General features: G+C 37.1%; 1 long non-coding RNA gene across 1 annotated transcript; it reads right to left on the bottom strand.

The window, feature by feature from the left end:
- Positions 1-6,413: 6,413 nt before the first annotated feature.
- Positions 6,414-14,454, bottom strand: LOC144282311 (uncharacterized). Its single transcript, XR_013350749.1, has 3 exons — positions 14,362-14,454; positions 13,973-14,074; positions 6,414-6,725 (listed from the first exon to the last, which is right to left on the bottom strand). It is a non-coding gene; the product is annotated as an uncharacterized LOC144282311 (long non-coding RNA).
- Between the last annotated feature and the right edge of the window lie 1,331 nt (positions 14,455-15,785).

Raw genomic sequence — 15,785 nt, 5'->3', positions numbered from 1 at the left:
ATATTCCATCAATTTTTGAATTCTCCTCACATAGGAAAACACTAGGCATCCAGAACCACAGATTTTAGAGCTTTATAATAGGCCCTTCACCTACATTGTCTCATCTAATTATTATAATAACTGTATCATCCCCATTTTAAAGATGAATAATTGAGGCTCAAAAAAGAAATGTATGTATCCATAATGACAAGATCCAAGATTCTGAAATGTCATCCCAAATATCAAAGAAATCTGAAATTATGCTTCTGTAATTCTAATAATAGATATGTTTGAGTCTCCTGTCTTTGAAAAATTGTGATCTAAATGTGATATATATGGTATCATCCTTAACTCAAACATAAGTTTAATGAAAATACCATTTCTTCAAACACTTCCAGCACAAGAATCTATAAGAAGTTAATGCCTATTCTATTTTATAAGCTTCAGGTATGCTTTCTTCAAGCTCACTTGCCAATTTATATAAAAGGAATAAGAAACTCCTAGTTTAGAATAAGGAATTTATGAATTAAAGATCGAAGAAGAGGGATGCCTGAGTGGCTTAGCCGTTGAGTGTCTGCCTTTGGCTCAGGGCATGATCCCCAGGATCTGGGATCAAGCCTCACAACGGGCTCCCTGCAAGGAGCCTGCTTCTCCCTCTGCCTGTGTCTCTGCCTCTCTCTGTGTATCACTCATGAATAAATAAATAAAATCTTAAAAAAAAAAAAGATAGCAAAGAGGGCTGAGGGTTTTTGTTTTTGTTTTTGTTTTTTGCCTCTTCGTAGACAGACAGCACACCACTGATCTCCCATGGATTATTTCAAGATGCCATCTTCAACTTAAAACTAGTTTCTAAGTGTCCAACAGCAGCTGCAGGAGAGGTCCCCTGAGTAGTGTGGTCCCTGTGCTCCTGTAACATCATTGAGGAACTGTTTGTCATTGTACTCAGATGTGGAATTATCTTTGTTTATTTGTCTATATTCATTGAGAATTTATGATGTTTGAGACATCTGACAGGCATGTTAGCTACATTATCTCATTTAATCATTACAATAATTATGTTATTCCCATTTTTTGAATGAGAAATTGAAGCCTGAAGATCAGTAATTTTCCCCAAAATCTGAAGCATAAAATTGCTCTTCAAAGAAGGGATTCAAATCTTCCTCCCTGTCATCAAAGTCTGCTAACATTTCCATGAAGGCACCTGTGATTACCTGGCACACAGAACTACCTCCTCAGGACCTCCGTACTTGGAATAGTCTGCTTTGTACTATTTTTACGTGTGCTGGTAAGAACTTTGGGTGGTAACTTGCTGGGAGGGGGTGTAGACTTGTGAATCCAGAACAGAAACTCTTTGCAAGGTCAAAATCTGCACATATAGCAGGAGAGAACAACAATGATAGTGACACTTAACAATTGCTCACTCTGTGCCAGGAAGTGGGCATCTCAGAGTGCTTCACTTGTTCCGATGATGGAATCTTTATACAAACCCCATGATATACAGATTATTAATATCTCTGTTTTCAGGAAGAGAAACTAAAGGCACTGAGAAGTTAAATAAGTTGTTGTCATGAATTGCATTGCATCTCCTGAAAATTTATATGTTCAAGTCCTAACCCCTATTACCTCAGAATGTGATCTTACTAAGAAAGAGAATCATTGCAAATGGAATTAGTTAAGATAGGATCATACTGCAGAAGGGTAGGCCCCTAACCCAGTATGACTATGTCCTTCTAAAAAGAGACATACACACACACAGGGAGAATGCCAGTAAAGACTAGTTTTCCTGCCTCAAGCCAAAGGCCAAAAAGCTAGAAAAGAGGCCTAGAACAGATCTCTCCCAGCCCTCAAAAGAAACCAACCTGCTAACACGTGATTTTGACTTGTAGCTTCCAGAACTATGAGACAATACATTTCTGTTGTTTAAGCACCTCCATTTGTAGTATTTTGTTAGATAGCCCTAGGAAAATGATACCATTGTCTAAGGTTACACAGCTACTAAGTGGTGAAGCCTGAACATTAACCTGGATAGTGGGGCTTGGGAATCTATGCACAGTTCTGGAGAGAGGTGGGGAAGAAGAACGTAAGTAATGACAGAAGTTCCTCCAGGCCCTTAGGAGGGTGCCCAGCATCCAGGACCGGCTGGGAAAGACAGACTTGGCACAGAATTCCCACAGTGCAGAAGCAGTAACTCTGTCTTCAGTTCATCGTTTGCACTTCATATCACCCAGGATACCTACACGGTCCAGGGAGCCAAACCATCCGCAAACATCAGTGGCAACAGTGAAGGCTGCCCACACCACTTTGACCTTTAAGTGAAGCCTGCTTACTAGCTGTAGGACACCCATCACAGCAAACAGTGTCCCAAAAATGTTAGCAAGGATTTTTAAACTTAATAGTTTCATTGACATATAATTGATATACAATAAACTATATGTATTTACAATATACAATTTGTACATTATGACAAAAGCATACATCCATGAAGCCATCATCGCAGTCAAGTTACTGAGCACATCCATATTTGCAAAGGTTTCGTCTCATGCCCCTTCATGTTATCTCCCTCCACCCCTCCCTTCCATCTCTCTGTCTACTGGCAATCCATTCTGCTGTCTTTCACTATACATTAGCTTACACTGTATAGAATTTTATATAAATAAAATCGTATATAAAAATAAAATAAAATAAAATCGTATAGTATACACTATTTTTATCTGGCTTCTTTCACTAAACACAATTATTCATCCACATAATTGTGCATATCAGTATACCATTCTTGTTCACTATGGAGTAGAATTTTATTGAATGGGTATATCACAACCTTGTTTATCCATTCACCTGGATTCTTTTTCCAATTTTCATTGTGGTAAAATAAACATAGGATCAAGTTTACCATCTTAACCATTTCTAAACGGTAAACTAGAGTTCAGTGGTATTAAGTGTATTCATATGGTGTGCCGTCATCACCACCATCGATATTTATAACACTTTCATCTTATAACACTGAAATTCTATACCCATTTAACCTTAGCTCTCTATTTCCACCTTCCCCCACCCGTGGCAACCACCATTGTATGGTTTGTCTTTATGATTTTGACTAAGTACCTCATATAAGTGGAGTTATACAGTATTTATTTTTTTGTGACTGGCTTATTTCACTTAGCATAATGTTCTCAAGGGTTTTCCATGGTGCAGCATATGCAGAATTTACTTCCTTTTCAAAGGCTGAATAATATTCTATTGCATGTCTATACCATATTTTGCTTATTCATAGACGGACACTAGGGTTGCTTCCAGGTGTGTACCTAGCATGAATAATACTGCTATGAACATGGGTACACAAATATTTATTTGAGATCCTGCTTTCAGTTCTTCTGGGTATATACTCAGAAGTGAAATTGCTAGATCACATGGTAATTCTATTTTTAATTTTTTGAGGAACTGTCATACTGTTTTTCACATTGGCTATACCATTTTATATCCCCTTCAGCAGGGAACAGAAGTTCCACTTTCTCCAAATCCTCACCAGTACTTGAGATTTCTGATTTTTTGAAAGATTTAATTAATTAATTAATTTAGTCATTCATTCATTCATGAGAGAGGCAGAGACATAGGCAGAGAGAGAAGCAGGCTCCTCACGGGGAGCCTGATGCAGGACTCCGTCCCAGGACCCCGGGATCATCCCCTGAACCAAAGGCAACTGCTCAACTACTGAGCCACCCAGGTGCTCCAGCAGAGAATCTTGAGCAGACTCCATGCTAAGCCCCAAACCTGCCCTTTTGTGTATATTCTATAACTATGTGTGTGTGTGTTACCACCACACACACACACACACACACACACACACAATGTCTGGGGATTACAGCTAACATCCTAAACTTATAACATTCTAATATAAATTTAGTGGTGGTAACAACACACACACACACACACACACACACATACACACACACAGACAAAATGTATGGGGATTATAGCTAACATCCTAAAGTTATAGCATTCTAATGTAAATTTATACCAGCTTAGCATCAATAACATATTAAAAACTCTGTTCCTTTATAATTCCATCCTCACTTTTTGACTGTTGATGTCACAAAATTACATCTTTCACTGAGTGCTCAAAAATATAAACTAATATTTCTTTCAAATACATTAGTCCCTTAAATATCCATTTGCCTTTTTAAAAAAGATTATTTATTTTATAGAGAGAGCATATATGTAGGGAGAAGGGCAGAGGGAGAGAATCTTCAAGCCAATTTCCCACTAAGTGTGGAGCCCCACATGGGGCTTGATCTCATGACCCGTGAGATCATGACCTGAGCCAAAAACCAAAAGCCAGACACTTAACCAACTGAGCTACCCAGGCACCCCTCCATTTGCCTTTTGATGGACACTTATTTCCAGTTTGTAGCTATCACAAATAAATCTGCCATGAACGTGAATCTGCTATGACAGTGTTTTTATATGGGCATATGCTTTCTTTTCTCTTGAGTAAATACTTAGGAGTAGAATCTCTGAATCCTATGGTAGGTGTATGTTTAACTTTTTAAGGAACTGCTAAGCTATTCTCCATAGTGGTGATATTGTTTTACATTTCAACCAAGAGTGTGAGAGAGTTCTGGTTGCCCCATCCTCCTAAGCAACAGCTGGTATTGTCTTTTTTTTTTTTTTTTTTTTTAGATTTTTGCCATTCTAATAGATGTATGATGGTATCTCCTGGTTTTAATTTGCATCTCCCTAATGATTAATGATGTGGAATACAATTTTCCATGCTTATTTGCTATATCTTCTTTGATACATCTAATTTTTTGTCTCTGATCTATCAATTACATTTAATACTGGTGACCCTTTGAACATGTTTTATGGATTCTTTTCCATAATTCTTGCCTTTTTGTTGTGGGTTTAGGCTCTACCTCTTACTTTGATGTTTTCTGTCCAGTATCTGTATTGTATTGAGAAGTAGGGCATCTAGTAGAGGCAGTGAGTCTAGAAGAAACCTTTAAAGTTCTCCCCACATTGTGCTGTGGCAATTCCTGCCTGCCTTTTTGCCGTGCAACTAATTGCAGCTGGTCTCCAGTGTTGGCTTCCAAGGGGTTCTATCTGGGCAGCACAAAAGCACAACTCAGGTGAAATACTGATGAAACAGGTGCAGACTGCCCTCAAAACCCCTAAGATTTGATGATTCCTGCGGAGTGTGCCCCCTTCTAAGGAATTTTCTCCCTATAGGTTAACAATGGAGACATTGCTGATTTGCAGCTGCCTGGTTCAAAGTCAGTAGGTGGGCATGGTGACTGTTTGTTTGCTTTTTACTATCCCAATGTTTAGTTCCTGTGAAGGGCTATAACTCCAGGCTGCTTTCCATCCCTTTATCTACCTGATTGGTCAATTAGGAAGAATAACCAGGTCTTCTCACTCCTTCTCTGGCTTCTTCCTCTGGGGAGTGAACTAGGCCAAAAGAGCAAGAGCTTTTCTCTCCTGGACATGCCTCAATCCAGCACTGGTGGGCAGGTAAGTAAGTTGGCCTACCATTGTCCAGAATAAGCCCATGTGGCTCTCATGTGAAGCTATATTGTTTACTTTATGTTCCCATCAGTAATAAAGATATTACATTTGCTTCAATATTTACCTTTTTGTCTCATTTTCCAACTAGTTTAAGACTTATGCAAAATGAGGAGCATTATGTCTTGAGGACCTCAACATGGCAGCCAGAAGAGAATCTTCAGTCAATCAATAGAGGCTCAAAAAATCTTTTTCCTCCATTAAATATTGCATAGCCTCTACCTCTACTCAGAGTGTGGTCTACAGAAGAGTATTTGGGTATTATCCTGGGTGATTTTGAGAAATGTGCTATATTTAGGGCTCCAACTCCACACTCTCTGCAATGGGATCTTCATTTTAATGGGATCCCAAGATGATTCATCTATACATTAAAGTTTGGGCAGCAAGATTCCAGAGAGCTAGTAGCAAATATTAAGAAAAGTAATTATTGCTCTTTCACAACTCAATTGTACACTATGGGCTTAGTTTGTAGTTATTTTATCTATTTTTTTATCATTTTAGTTATCTTATTATTTTTAGGATCACTTCTTACAACAAATTTCTTCACAAACCTTTACAATAGTGATAAAATATCAATATAAAACCACTTTGCAAGCACATAACATTTTAAAAGGATAAAATATTTTGATAAAAATTATATTTTACATAATAGAAAAAAAACTATACTGAACAAATATATGTATCTTTTCTACAGGAAAAAAGTTAAATATCTTGTTTTCTAGTCAATAGGCTAATTTTACCATAACATAGAGTGTCCTCAAAGCTCCTCTAAGTGGAATAAAAACTTTCATATGAGTCTTTATGACAGTCTCATTTACATTTTTGGTCAGTGATTCATCACTTTTGACATAAGAGGGTGAGAGGCAAAGAAAATGTGATTCATTTATTTCTTCTTCTCAAGAGAATGTCAGCCTGAGTCTTACCACACACATTTCAAGATCTTATTGTTATAAGATAATAATACCTTATGTTTGTGTGATATGCTACCATTAGCAAAGTGCCTTCCCATCTATTATCTTGTCTCATCCTCCCACTAACTGGCAAGGCAGGTGACATTAAGCTCTTTATACAGATGAGTAGAGCAAGCCATACTGAGGTTGACTTGCCTGAGATTCAAAACAGTAAAGGGTGGAACAGGGTGAATAGTCCATTCTTCTGACTCCAAGTCCAAAGTTATCTCCACATGGGACCTAGAAAGAATTTGTTTGAATGTGAGATCTAGAATATGGATATGTGAAGACTAACACTGATAGAATAACTAGCATGTATTGGCATTGCTTTAAATGTTTTACCTTTGAAAGCTCATTGAATATTTGCAAGTATTAGCATATTTAACTCTCTCAACATCCAACAATGTAGTTAGTTGTATTATTCCCCTTATATAGATCTCTTTATTACTAAATTAATAAAGATCAAATCTCTTTATTACTAGAATAAGTACATCATTTTGCATTATAAATGACCTCAGACATCAAATGACATATATTTAGTGGTATACTGGTAAATGTCTCAAAGCCAGCTTTCTGGGGAGAAAAGGCCCCAAATTGTAGATCTTGTCAATTTCTATGGTGGAATTACTGACATCATGGCCATTTCCAAGCTACCAAGTTGATTTGGAGCTGGGAACAGATGTGCACAATCAGCTCTTACAAGTTGGTTCTGACATATTACTGGTCCAGGGCCAGGTGTAACCCATTTGAAAGCTGCTATTCTTCATACTCCTGAGTAAACCAAAACTGCTTTGGTTTTAAGAATATGTTACAAGAATTTTGACAAGTTTTTGAATTACTATTAATTTTTCCAAATGTTTTTTCAGAGTGAATTATACTAATAGTCTCTAGAGAGCATGGAGACCCATGTATAAGCCATTAAGCCAAAAGCTAGCAAATCTTTTAAATAAAGGGTCAGTGCTATATGGCCTGAATGTATCCTCCCCAAAATTCCTATGTTGAAATTATAATGCCCAAGGTCATGTTATTAGGAGATGGGACTTTTGGGAGGATTCATGGAATCCTCATGCACAAGATTAGTACTCTTATAAAAAGGCTCTGAGAGCTAGCTTGCCACTTCCATCCTGTGAGGACACAGGAGATATCTGTGACTGAGAAAAGAGCCCTCACCTGATGATGCTCGCACCCTGATCTTAAACTTCCAGCCTCCAGAACTGTGAGAAATAAATCTCTTGTTTATAAGCTACCCAGTCTCAGGTAGGTTATTGTGACAGCCGGAGTGGACTAAGACATCCAGACAGTAAATAGTTTGGGTTTGCAGGCCACATACTGCCTCTGTTGCATATTTTAATTTTTTAAAAATATTTATTTATTTGAGAGAGAGAGAAAGTGAAAGAGAGAGAGCATGAACAGGGTGCTGAGCAGAGGGAGAGAAAAATCTCAGGCAGACTCCCCGCTGAGCACAGACCCTGATGCAGGGCTCAATCCCAGGAACCTGAGAGTATAACCTGACCCAAAATCAAGAGTTGGATGCTTAAATGACTGAGCCACCCAAGTGCCCAATTCTTCTTTATTTTTTACAATCCTTTTAAATATTATTCTTAGTGCTTGAGCTAGATTTGGCCCAAAGACTAGATTTGGTCCACAGGCTATAGTTTGCTAATTCCTCCTCTAAGCCTTGGGAAGGCAAGTTCAGGAAAGAAGTGAGAACAGTCGTGTAGTCAGACACTCCTGATCTTTATTGAATATGTGATATTGGCAGGTCATAGCCTTCTACCTTACAGAATTATAATGGTTAAATTAATTAATTCCTATGAGAGCTCTTCCTAAAGTATGTTTCAATAACTGTAGGAAACTGTTAGCATTACCCTCAATTGCCCATGAACTACTGCAACTATAATCTCAGTTGAATTAAAACTCTACCCAGACCATAAAGCACCAGCTTTTTAAATACCTGGAAGCCTCAACCTCAGGGGAGAACTAAAACAGATTTGGACCCTTATTATAAAATCCTCTAACTGTTTTAAGTCATTCTTGAGGCAATGTCCAGGCTCCCTAGCACTGGATAGCAATTTCAACATCAGCCTGACTTCAAATTATTTAGGGATCTGACTTTGCAAGTACACTTCCTGGCATATGATAAATGCTCAGCATATGATAGATGCTCAATCTCTACTGAATGAATAACTGAATTAATGAATGATCATATCCAGCTAGTTGAGCTCTCCCAGGGCATAGTCCTAAACCATGTGCTCAATCAGCCTCCTGCTCATCCCAACACCAAAGGGATGCCCTCCCTATGTGTCGAGATGTTTCCCTGGCTCAAATGATAGAAAAATAAAGACAACACTGTATATGAGATAGCCAACCACCTATAATTGTTGAATAAATGTCTGACTTTCTTTACATCTTAAAAATCAATATATTATAATCATAATTATATTATGATAATAAGTAATTGTTTTTAAAAAACAGGAAGGAAAGAAAGAAATCCCACTTTTGAATTGACTATGAAATTCAATCTGACAATAAGGAGTGTCCCATGAGCTGGACTTACATGAGGACATCCTAGGGCAGAGGCGATCTTAAGTTACACTTCTCTCCCATCATTATTCAATGCTAGACAATGCCTCATTATGTGAAAATGTTTTATAATAATTTATTAATCTGGTACACTTCTGAGCAAAGATTTCTTTTTTTGAGCAAAGATTGTAGAGCATTTTAATTTTTGAAACATGATTTTTATTTTTTTTACATTTATTTATTTATTTATTTATTTATTTATTTATTTATTTATTCATGAGAAACACAGAGAGAGAGAAAGAGAGAGGCAGAGACACAGGCAGAGGGAGAAGCAGGCTCCATGCAAGAAGCCTGATGTGGGACTCGATCCCCAGTCTCCAGGATCACACCCTGGGCTGCAGGCGGCGCTAAACCGCTGCGCCACCGGGGCTGCCCTTGAAACATGATTTTTAAAAAGATTTTATTTATTTATTCATGAGACACACAGAGACAGAGGCAGAGACAGAGGCAGAGGGAGAAGCAAGCTCCCTGGTAGAGAGCCCGATGTGGGACTCGATCCCAGGACCATCTCTGAGATCACAACCTGAGTCAAAGGCAGATGCTAAACTACTGAGCCACCCAGGCGTCCCTGAAACAAGATTTACATTTGAACATACTGGTAGAATTTAAAATTTTGTTGTCTAAATCAAAACCCATTCCTCAATTCTATTGCCTCAGAAACGCAAACCTTCACACTGGAGTATAAGCTGGGATCCTTTTTTTTTTTTTTTTTTAATATTTTATTCATTTATTCATGAAAGACACACAGAGAGAGGCAGAAACATAGGCAGAGGGAGAAGCAGGCTCCATGTAGGGAGTCCGACATGGGACCCAATCCCAGGTCTCCAGGATCATACCCTGGGCCGAAGGCAGATGCTCAACCGCTGAGCCACCCAGGCAACCCTGGGATCCTCTTTTTTTTTATTTATTTTTTTATTTTTTATTTTTTATTTTTTATTATTTTTATTTTAGGGATCCTCTTTTTAACTTCAGAAAAGGATAGTTCCAACTAGCTGAAACATGTTTCTACTTTATCTGTTTGATCTGTTATCTGTTTCTTACTGTATGGCCAATGAGTTAAAGGATGATAAAGAAAGATTTAAGAATCTAGTTTTAGAAAAGAAGACAATTTTTTTTCAGCTGCTAGAGAGAAAAAAAGCACAACTGTAATTTTTACCTCTATCAAATATATTAGAAAATGGAATTTGAAATTTAGAATCCAAAGAGACACCATAAAGTCCCACCGAACACAGGAGCTGCAGTAATTAGGAAAGCTGGTATTGAAATAAACAAAGATCTTGATAGACCAATTCAAACTGGTCAGTATGTTTTTACAGAGATACGAAATCATGCAGCATTCAGTTATGTTTGCCTTTTATTCATCTGCAGTGAAGCTGTATCCTAGCCACGAAATTCATTTCCAGTAAAGAAGAATAGAAATACTACCAACTAGTGCTACTTAAATCAAATGAATGAAACTAGAATTTTTAAAAGTCAGCACCAATGGATTAAAAGAAACGAGATAAAAATGATTCTAACTTTACATAATTGATCCTAAAATGCCTAGGATCAACTCTTGGTTTGGACTCAAGTGGTGATCTCAGGGTCGTGAGATAGAGCCCTGCATTGGGCTCCACGCTCAGCATGGAGTCTGCTTGAGTTTCTCTCTCCCTCTCCCTCTGCCCTTCTCTCTCTAAAATAAATAAATATTTTTTAAAAATTACACTAGTGCCCACTTCATGATTCTTTTGTGAGATTAAATCATAGTAACTCTCAATCCTCAATGATTTATCCCTGTGAATTAGTCATTTTGTAAATTATCTTATTAACATTTTAAGCCCAGATTTATTTTATTCTCTGCTATTCTATATGTTATGAAAGATCTTCCTTGTTACCCACTGGTATCCTCAAGAAGATAAATTTATTCAGAGAGTAATCTAAGCCTGTTTTCCAAACTTCATTTCAAGCAATACTATCCCTATAAGATGTTCTGTAAAACTGAGGTTCATCATCAAAGAAATTTAAACATATATTGCCTATGATTCCTCTTTTGATAATTCACAATGTGCCTTGGATTTTAAAATTTCTGAGAAGTCTGGCAGTAAATAAACATATCTGATAATGGTCAGTTTTTTGGTTTGTTTATGGGTTTTGTTTTGTTTTTTCCCACATTAATGCTTGCTAACATCCCAAGGGATAAGTATTCACAGACACATTTTTGGGAAAACTTCTATAAATATACCCAGAGGGAGATAAACCAACTGATAATAAATTCCATAGCTATACTTCAAAGCCAAACATTAGAGCACCAGAATCACACACAGAACTCTGGGACCCTGGGTTTGTGCCAACCATTTCCTACCTTTATGTGTTCTGTCCAAACACCACAAATACCCCTCCCTTCCAGTTCCCCCAACAGCCATTCTTTCAGCATTGTTTTAAGAATAAAACTCTTTGAAGTTCTTGGAGCTTCAGTAAAAAGCAGACCTTTGACTTTAGATGGAAACTAGCAATATTTGAAAAAATACACCTACCCAAGTAGGACAATATTAGGGGCATGTCTAAGAAAAATAAAATAAAAATATAAAAGCTGATTTTTAAATGGTCACTTTCAGAAGTATGTAATGGTGTTTGGGCTATGCAAAGGTATTGGAACTATAACTATTTTCTCATAAAATTGCATTAGCTCAAAACATCAATAGTCAATTGTTGGGAATGGTCAAGAAATAGAAGAATAAAAAAGAAAGTGATGAGAAATGTCTTGATGAATTCCAGAATGTTTCTTCTGAACAGCAAAATAACAAAGAAAATGATCTCATTTCAGAAAATACTACGTGTGGTAATGTATATTACTAGATCTATTTTGATGATCATTTTGTATACCTATATCAAGTCATTATGTTGTACACCTAAAACTAACATAATGGTACATGTCAATTATACTTCAATTTCAAAAAGTAGAAAGCAATACTAATAAAAAGAAAATAAAATACTAATACTACATTTTCCCACAGAGCATCCAAGAATTTCCAGACATAGCACTTACTGGGATTGTAATGCCAAGGGGTATGTATGGTGAAGTGATCTATTTAATGTCTGTCTCACCCACTACAGTGTGATCTTCCTGAGGGAAAGTACTGTGTCTGCATGTTCATCTCTGCGTCCTCAAAAGTAGTACAGCACCCACACTCAGAATGAACCAATAAAATATTTGTGGAAGTTAGGAAAGGAGGAGGAAGTAAAGGAGAGAAGAAGAGAGGGATCTTTTTGAGGTTTGATTGCTTTCTCAGAGTGATCATGGATTTACACTATTTTGCCTGGTTCTTTCAGTGGCCCCATAGGTTGAGTATAATCTATGGCCATGAAATAGGAGATAATTAACCCACACAGGCATTGAATCATTACATCACTTTTATGTGCACTTGTATTCTGATCAGTCTTTGCAACAGTAGAAAAAAATGAGAATAATAGGAAAAAATGTAGTTCTTATACTAAATGGATTCTATATGGATTTTATACCTGGATAGAGTCATATGATCTATATAAGATCATATGAAGATAGAATGAAGGGAATTGAAATGTAGTATTTTTATATTGTTTGCATGCAACTAAGAAATGAGTATTTGATCATTGTGATTTTCACAGAAATTTCATTATGTTTTTCATAATCACGGCAGTCTTTAGGTTCCACAAACTCTTGGCTGGATTGCACTGGTATCTCCCGTCAACTACCATTCAGCTATCAACATGCATAAAAAATTAGTATTTGGTTATCAGAGGTCAAGGGAAATAAAGAAAATGTGGTCATTCTGGGTCTCATTTTTCCTTTTTTCCACTAAAACCATAAATAGGTGACCCAATAGAGCTGCTGTATATGTTGCCGTGTAATTACCTAAATCTGCACACAGAAATTAGGTGGACACCTTTACAGAACACAAGGCAGCAAGCATTTAAGTATCACTACTTTATAGGTATACTGCATGAGATCATTTATATATTCTCATAAAAAAAACAAGGAGAAAAAGATAACTTTAGTTTCCTACTCTAATCAATTTGAAGTAAGAAAAATCACAAATTAACATACTTTTATTATTATGTTGGGCAGGGTGTAAAAAAAATAGTTCTGCTTCAACAAAACAAAAAGACTCAGGTATTCTCATAACTTTTCTGAGCCTAGATTTGAGCGAGGCCATTCCATCTGATTGTAATTCCTGTAGGGAAGCAGATGGTCGGGCAGCATAACCAAGAATTACAACAATCTATGTAGGATGTTCCTAAGACATGAGTTAATGCTCTCAAACCCATAAAGCTTGGGACTTTATGGAGATGAACCACATTACAGACCCACATGCAAGCATGTGCTCATCAAAATTACTTCAACTGAATCAACAGCTCAGCTCATTTGCACCTCCTGACCTTCTGGAACTGACCTGTGATATGCATCCTCAAACCAGCTTCTTCCCTCTAAGGACCGAAATTAGATATAGAAAGATACACATAACTAGCGTGATAACACTCACTTTCAGGTTCAGATTTCTGGATCCGAAACAAATATGAGAAACAAGGTAAACTGAAATGCCAAAAGTAAGAGGTTTTAAATCATAATCCACTACCTCCCTAAGATTTCAAGGGACACCACCAAAGATGACTAGGAAAAGAGATGGGAGGGAGAACAAATGGAAAAATTCACAATAGTAAACTGGTCTCCACAGATCATACACAATTAATTAAAAAAAAAAAACAAGAAGGAGAAAAAGGTAACTTTAGTTTCCTACTCTAATCAATTTGAAGTAAGAAAAATCACAAATTAACATACTTTTATTATTATGTTGATTATTACTTATCACCAGCTTTGGTGAAGTGAACAGAAGGCAGGGCTTGGAATCCAAAAAGAAATAGGTGCTAATCAGGGCTCAGAAACTTACTAGTCAGTGACCTTAAGAGGTTATTTTGCTCTTGCTGCCTCAGTGTCCTCATCCTTAAAATGGGGATAGTAACACCTGCCTTGTAGCATTGTTGTAAAGTTCCTGGAACATAGTACACCGCCTATTAACATCTTTTACATTTCTTTCTCCTTCTATTTTTTCTTTTTAGCAAATGCTCTCATTTTTAAAAATCTCACTATTGGGCAGCCCGGATGGCTCAGTGGTTTAGCACCAGCTTCAGCCCAGGGCGTGATCCTGGAGACCCGCATCAGGCTTCCTGCATGGAGCCTGCTTCTCCCTCTGCCTGTGTCTCTGCCTCTCTCTCTCTCTCTCTCTCTCTCTCTGTGTATCGAATGAATAAATAAAATCTTTAAAAGAAAAAATCTCACTATTTTTAAAACTCTTCTACATAGATTTTCTTATCTGATCTCACAGCAGTGACTGATAGAAACATTAGCTCTTATTGACATATGAGAACACAGAGGCTCATTCTAGAACCCACAGTAGATTCTAGTCACCCAGGCTACTTCTCATTCTGTGCTAATCCCACTAGATTGAATATTGGAATAGATGAATCATATGAAAACACAGCTGAAAATAGTAAACAGACTCTAATATCAAAATAGATGGATCAAAAGTTTTTAAAGATATTAAGTCAGTAGACAAAAGAATATTATGATGATCCAGGTGATATACATTTCAGTTTTCACTACACAGTTGGGACTACAGAAGGCTAGAAATAAATATATCATTACGAATTATAGGATGCATGGTAAAGGACTTCGCATACAGCTCTCCAGCTGTGGAATAACTAATTTAAAAATCCGTTCTTTTTGCAATTATTGTTCACAGAAATCTACAGATAATATATATATATACATAAATAAGACGGTTATTAAAGGTTTTTGCTATGCGACCCCTGGGTGGCTCAGTGGTTGAGTGTCTGCCTTTGACTCAGGGCGGGATCCCAAGTTCCAGGATGGAGTCCCACGTCAGGTTCCCTGCAGGGAGTTTGCTTCTGCAAACTCTGTTCCCTCTGCCTATGTCTCTGCCTCTCTCTGTGTGTCTCTCATGATTAAATAAATTAAAAACAAAAGTTTTTGCTGTGGCAAAGTTAATGTTAAATAGTAAGTTTGCATCAGTTTTAGCAACTTAAAAAGATAATTAAAGTAATTCATAGTGTAGTTAAATACACTGGTAAAATATCTTTTTACTTTTGATCTAATTTTCATTTTATTAGTGTAACTGGCAGTTACACACTACCCCCTAGAAGTCTTCATTTAAAAATGAAATTTTAGAACAACTTTATGAAAGTCTCAGAAATAAAATGGTGAAACAAAGAGGTAATTTTAAGGGTTCAGTAAATTCTGGAAGAAAATACAAATAAAGCTTGGTATTTGAAAAAAGGACATACATAAAACACCCAGCACTGTGTCTGGTAGTCAAGTTTTCCTTTTCTGCCAGGGGAACATGTGTTTTATGTTCAAAAGAATGAAAGGCGGGGATCATGTGTTTCATCTCAGATGAAATCTGAGAGCAAAGAGAGTAGCAAAGTAGGATTAGTTCAGTGTAGTGGCAGGTTTGTGTTTTATGTAAATAAAAGAGCCCATCAATAATTTCTCGAAGCCCCATGTGTGAACAGCCTGGCTGCGTTGCCATAACTGTACTATACCAACCAGATTCCCACTTCAAATCAAGATATTCCTTTTCCAGCTGCTAGAAGTGTTGGCTGATACAGGTAAGTCCTTCCCAGGGAACTGCCCTTGGCTGAAGGGAGCTGCCTTACCCAACTTCATGCTCCTCTCTCCTGGAG

Source organism: Canis aureus, chromosome 1, assembly GCF_053574225.1.
Source record: "Canis aureus isolate CA01 chromosome 1, VMU_Caureus_v.1.0, whole genome shotgun sequence".
In the NCBI taxonomy this organism is placed as follows: Eukaryota; Metazoa; Chordata; class Mammalia; order Carnivora; family Canidae; genus Canis; species Canis aureus.
Note: the sequence above shows the minus strand (reverse complement) of the source record. Positions and strands in the feature narration are given on the sequence as shown.